Genomic DNA, 7,045 nt, shown 5'->3' on the forward strand with positions numbered 1-7,045 from the left:
TAAAACCTTTAACACCAGACTTATAACCAAGAAAGATGCACTTAACAGCCGGGCTCCAACTTTCCATTATCAACATGAGCATAAGCAGTGCAACCAGAAACTCTCAACTGTGAATAATCAACAGGTGAACTAGACCATACCTCAATTGGAGTTTTCATATTAAGAGTAATAGATGGTGAACAGTTAATGAGATAATAAGCAATGGAAGCAGCCTCAGCCCAAAAACGCCTATGCAAACTTGCATTGGACAACATGCAACAGGCTCTGCAAATAATGGTCCTGTTCATATATTCAGCAACACCGTTTTGTTGAGGATTATAAGGAACGGTGTAATGTCTGACAATGCTTTCAGACTTGCAATAACTCTTAAATTGCTCAGAACAAAATTCCATACCATTATCAGTGCGAAGTATTTTTACCTTCTGTTCAGTTTGTCTCTCAATCATAATCTTCCACTCCTTAAAAGCTGAGAATGCTTCATATTTATGCTTCAAGAAATAAGGCCAAACTTTTCTCGAATAATCATCAATAATAGTGAGCATGTAACTAGCACCACCTAGTGACTTCTTGCGAGATGGTCCCCATAAATCTGAATGCACATAAACAAGAATACCCTCATTTGTATGAGTCGAAGTGTTGAACTTCACCCTCTTGTGTTTGCCGAAGATACAATGCTCACAAAATTTCAGTTTATCAGGTTCATATCCACCAAGAAGACCTCTCTTATTTAACTCTGCTAAACCAAGTTCACTCATATGTCCAAGACCCATATGCCAAAGGTTAGCAGCATCACAATCAGAATTCTTTGAAATAACTGTAGTAGCGTCACCTGAAACGGTAGAACCTCGAAGGTAATAAAGACCATTGGTCGAACTTAAGTCACCTTTCATCACAACAAGGGAGCCTTTGGTGACCTTCAAAACACGATCTCCACCTGAATACTTGTACCCCTTTGCATCAAGAGCACTCATAGAGATAAGATTTCTCTTCATGTTCGGAATATACCGAACATCTGTCAAAGTTCTGATGGTGCCGTCAAACATCTTGATTCGAACGGAACCTATGCCTTCAATCTTGCATGGTGAATTATCAAAACCCAAAATGGAACGAGAAGAAGTAGTGGAATCAGAAGTATTAAACCAATCTCTACGTGGACACATATGAAAAGTGCATGCAGTGTCAAGTACCCACTCATCATTGGTCTTAGCACATCCAACAATAACGACAAGAGCATCATTATAATTATCATCACGAGCAATGTTAGCAGAATTTTCACCTTGTTTGTTACCTTTCCTCTTTTCTTTATTCTGCAACTTGAAACACTCAGAGATGCCATGCCCATCTCTCTTGCAATACCTGCAGTACTTCTTGTCTCTGGATTGCGACCGGCCCCTGTAGCCGTTTTTACTTTTGCCCCTGTTTCCATTACGTGAGTTCTTCTCCTTTGTCCTGCGACGAACAGACAATCCCTCGGCTTGGGATGAACTCAAACCATCATGAGGCACCATTAATTTCATCTTCTCCTTAGAGTTCAAAGCTTCATAAACTTCATTAAGTGTGAGAGTATCACGACTGTATAATACGGTGTCTCTAAAATTGGTATAAGAACTTGGCAGTGAACAAAGTAACATTAAAGCAATATCTTCGTCTTCATACTTAACCTCCATTGCAGCTAGATCGGAGATGATCTCTTTAAATTCTGAAATATGATTCAAAACATTACCTTCCTCGGGTAACCTCTGCAGGAATAATTTTTGCTTCAGATGCATCTTACTGGTGAGATCTTTACTCATGCAAATCCCTTCCAGCTTTAACCATAGAGCGGCGGCAGTTTTCTCGCTAAAAACTTCCTGCAAAAGATTATTATGCAAATGGAGTTGAATTTTTGACAAAGCCTTACGATAAATTCTTTTCTCCTCATCGGTCCAGTCTTTAATTCTATTCTTCCCAAAAATATCCAGTGCTTCATCATAGTAGGCCTGTGCCAACAACGCACGCATCTTGACTTGCCATAGGGTAATCCTTGTGTCACGATCCAGCAACGGAACATCATACTTGATGGATGCCATGAGTCGATAAATCTGTGTACACAAAGTAGTACAAGCGGTAGAAAAATTCTTGACAGAATTTAATATGCGAGCAAAGAACCGGAATAAAACAGATAGCACCTCGTGGCTCACAGATGTGGATGTAGCAATTGAAAATCGGAACTGTAGCTTCACGTGTAGTGGTAGTCAACTAGTACTTGAGTAGATGACGTGTGAACAAACAACAGATCGGGTAGGCTTCAAATCGATCATACTTGACGCAGTAGTACTGGTGCGCAGCGACCTGTGTAGATTGATCCGCCTCGGTACTTGATCCCTCATGGACTGCAGCTGCAGACAACACCGTAGATGATGCACCTGTCGTCTGTCGGTCTCGGCGGATTAAAGCCACGGCGGAAATCGACCTCGCCTCGGACTCGGCGGATTGCAGGATGTGACAGCGCGCACAGAACGCCAACCCTAACTCTCGCCTCTGATCTCGGATACTACAACTTGGCTCTGTATACCACTTGTTTGATAAACGAGATAAAACGAGACACGAGAGACACAGATTTTTACGTGGAAACCCTTGCGGGAGAAAAACCATGGACGCACGAAGGCGCAATCACTATGAGAAGGAGTATTACAAGCACAAGACGACATGCCGTCTTTAGGTGCGACTACATGGGGTATATATGAGGGCAATACATGATAGTCCTTAAAGGACAAGTAAACGAGTTGTACTCGTACGCGTCGGCACCAACCCAAAAACCCACACCATATGTACTACGTCTAGTCCAATAAGGTAGAATTTGGATCATAATTTAATAGCGAACAGCAGGGGAGAAAGAGATTCAGCAGCGGTGAAAGTGCAACTATCCCTGGGTGGTTTTTGTAATTCCCAACAACATATAGCTCATTGAGCTAATGCTATTTCAAGATAAATATTTCAGGAAAGCTCAATGATTGGAATGGCATGGATTAGAAAGTGGACCCCTCAAAATGCTAAGGACAAAAGGATTGGCTCAAGCTCAAAGCACAAGACTTTACATTTTTCATTTTAGTGATCCAAGCTCACATTGAGTCCATAGGAAAAGCCAATACTATCAAGAGGGGGTGAGGTTTTCCTTAATGAGTTTCTTGCTCAAAATGCTTAGTGATATGCTCCAAAAACCCCCCAACTACTTTCTCATATCGAAAGTCAAACTCGGCCCTACCGAAACTTCCTATCCGGCGCCACCGAGTTCACTTGATATAGCCAGTGCCACAAACCCTAGTCTTTTCGGTCTCACCGATAAGGATATCGGTCTCACCGAGATGGGATTGTAATCTATCCGTTTCCCTTCGTAACATTTTGGTCAAACCGAGATGAGCGATCGGTCCCACCGAGATTGCAATGCAAACTCTCTGTTTCCCTTTCGTAACGTTTCGGTCCAACCGAGATGAGCGAATCGGTCCCACCGAGTTTGCCTCACCAACTCTCTGGTTAGTCTTTTACCAAAATCGACTCACCGAGTTTGTGTAATCGGTCTCACCGAGATTACGTTATGCCCTAACCCTAACGAAATCGGTCCCACCGAGTTGACGTGTCGGTCCCACCAAAAATCCTAACGTTCACATTTTGAACTAACTCGGTCCGACCGAGTCTCATGATTCAGTCCCACCAAGTTTGGTAAATTGTGTGTAACGGTTAGATTTTGTGTGGAGGCTATATATACCCCTCCACCCACTCTTCATTCGTGGAGAGAGCCATCAGAACATGCCTACACTTCCAACGTACATTTTCTGAGAGAGAACCACCTACACTTGTGTTGAGGTCAAGATATTCCATTCCAACCACATAAATCTTGATCTCTAGCCTTCCCCAAGTTGCTTTCCACCAAATCCAATCTGATGAGAGAGAGTTGAGTGTTGGGGAGACTATCATTTGAAGCACAAGAGCAAGGAGTTCATCACCAACACACCATCTATTACCTCTTGGAGAGTGGTGTCTCCTAGATTGGTTAGGTGTCACTTGGGAGCCTCCGTCAAGATTGTGGAGTTGAACCAAGGAGTTTGCAAGAGCAAGGAGATCGCCTACTTCGTGAAGATCTACCCAAGTGAGGCAAGTCCTTCTTGGGCGACGGCCATGGTGGGATAGACAAGGTTGCTTCTTTGTGGACGCTTCGTGGGTGGAGCCCTCCGTGGACTCGCGCAACCATTACCCTTCATGGGTTGAAGTCTCCATCAACGTGGATGTACAATAGCACCATCTATCGGAACCACGGATAAAAAAATCTCCGTGTCAACATTGCGTTTGCTCCCTCAAACTCCTCCCTTTACCTTCATATGCAATTGTTTTACATTCCGCTGCTATCGTCTTAGAATTGCATGTGTAGGTTGATTGCTTGACTTGTGCTAAGTGAAAGTGCAACTATCCCTGGGTGGTTTTGGTAATTCCTAACAACATATAGCTCATTGAGCTAATGCTATTTCAAGATAGATATTTCAGGAAAGCTCAATGATTGGCATGGTATTGACTAGAAAGTGGACCCTTCAAAATGCGAAGGACAAAAGATTGGCTCAAGCTCAAAGCACAAGACTCTACATTTTCTATTTTAGTGATCCAAGATCACATTGAGTCTATAGGAAAAGCCAATACTATTAAGAAGGGATGAGGTGTTGCTTATTGAGGTGCTTTCTCAAAATGTTTAGTGATATGCTCCAAAACCCTCCACTACTTTCTCATATCCACATATGTCCCAAACCACAAGTCCAACTCGGCCCCACCGATTCTTTCTATCCGGCGCCACCGAGTGCAGTTGACATAGCCACTGCCAAAAACCCTAGTCTTTTCGGTCTCACTGATAGGGATCTCGGTCTCACCGAGATGGGATTGTAATCTCTCTGTTTCCCTTCGTAATGTTTCGGTCCAACCGAGATGAGCGATCGGTCCCACCGAGATTGCAATGCAAACTCTCTGTTTCCTTTTCATAACGTTTCGGTCCTACCGAGATGAGCGAATCGGTCCCACCAATTTTGCCTGACCAACTCTCTGTTTGACTATTACCAAAATCGGTCCCATCGAGTTTGTGTAATCGGTCACACCGAGATTACGTTATGCCCTAACCCTAATGATATCGGTCCCACCGAGTTGACATGTCGGTCCCACTGAAACACCTAACTGTCACATTATGAACCAAATCGGTCCCACCGAGTTCTCTGAATCGGTCCCACCGAGTTTGGTGATTTGTGCGTAATGGTTAGATTTTGTGTGGAGGCTATATATACCACTCCACCCACTCTTCATTCTTGGAGAGAGCCATCAGAACATGCCTACACTTCCAATACATATTTTCTGAGAGAGAACCACCTACACTTGTGTTGAGGTCAAGATATTCCATTCCAACCACATAAATCTTGGTCTCTAGCCTTCCCCAAGTTGCTTTCCACTCAAATCTTCTTTCCACGAAATCCGATCCTACGAGAGAGAGTTGAGTGTTGGGGAGACTATCATTTGAAGCACAAGAGCAAGGAGTTCATCATCAACACAGTATTTGTTACTTCTTGGAGAGTGGTGTCTCCTAGATTGGCCAGGTGTCACTTGGGAGCCTCCGACAAGATTGTGGAGTTGAACCAAGGAGTTTGTAAGGGCAAGGAGATTGCCTACTTTGTGAAGATCTACCCTAGTGATGCAAGTCCTTCGTGGGTGACGGCCATGGTGGGATAGACAAGGTTGCTTCTTCATGGACCCTTCGTGGGTGGAGCCCTCCGTGGACTCACGCAACTGTTACCCTTCGTGGGTTGAAGTCTCCATCAACGTGGATGTACGACAGCACCACCTATCGGAACCACGGATAAAAAATCTCGGTGTCAACATTGCGTTTGCTCCCTCAAAGTCCCCCCTTTACCTTCATATGCAATTGTTTTACATTCCGCTGCTATACTCTTAGAATTGCATGTGTAGGTTGATTGCTTGACTTGTGCTAAGTTGCTAAAATCTGCCAAGAACTAAAATTGGGAAAAGGCTAGATTTTTATTTGGTCAAGTAGTCTAATCACCCCCTCTAGACATACTTTTGATCCTACAAGTGGTATCAGAGCCTTGGTCTCATTTGCTTTGATTTCCATAGCTTTTGGTGGTCATAGCCTTGGTTTCACAACCTAGGAGAGTATGGCGTCTAGCGAGGGAAATTACCACCGTAGAGGTCCTTACTTTGATGGTACAAATTTTGCTATTTGGAAGCATAAGATGAAAATGCATATTCTTGGACATAACCCCGCCGTTTGGGCTATTGTGTGTATTGGCTTGCAAGGTGAATTCTTTGATGGGAAAGAACCTAACTGTGAAGCTACCGCGGAAGAGTTGAAGATGCTACAATACAATGCTCAAGCTTGTGATATTCTCTTCAATGGATTGTGCCCCGAAGAATTCAACAAAATCAGCCGTCTTGAGAATGCAAAGGAAATTTGGGATACTTTGATTGATATGCATGAAGGTACCGACTCCGTCAAGGAATCCAAATTGGATGTGCTTCAAATTCAACTTGACAAGTTCAAAATGAAGGATGGTGAAGGTGTCGCCGAAATGTACTCTAGGCTTGCTCTCATCACAAATGAGATTGCCGGCTTAGGAAGTGAAGAGATGACCGACAAATTCATCATCAAGAAGATCCTAAGAGCCTTGGATGGAAAATATGATACCGTGTGCACATTGATCCAAATGATGCCCAATTACAAAGATCTCAAGCCAACGGAAGTCATTGGAAGAATTGTTGCTCATGAGATGTCACTCAAGGATAAGGAAGAGCTTCACAACAAGTCAAGTGGTGCTTACAAAGGCTCGTGTGATGCTCCCATATCATCAAGTGAGAAACAAACCTTCATTGAAGAATTGAGCCTAATGGTAAAGAACTTCAACAAGTTCTACAAGAGTAGAAGCAAAGAAAGAAGTTCCAAGTCAATGTCCTACAATGACAAAAGATCTTCTAGTCGTGAGCGAAATTGCTACAATTGTGGAAGACCCGGACACTACTCCAA

The sequence above is a fragment of the Triticum aestivum genome, chromosome 4D, assembly GCF_018294505.1.
Source record: "Triticum aestivum cultivar Chinese Spring chromosome 4D, IWGSC CS RefSeq v2.1, whole genome shotgun sequence".
Lineage (NCBI taxonomy): Eukaryota > Viridiplantae > Streptophyta > Magnoliopsida > Poales > Poaceae > Triticum > Triticum aestivum.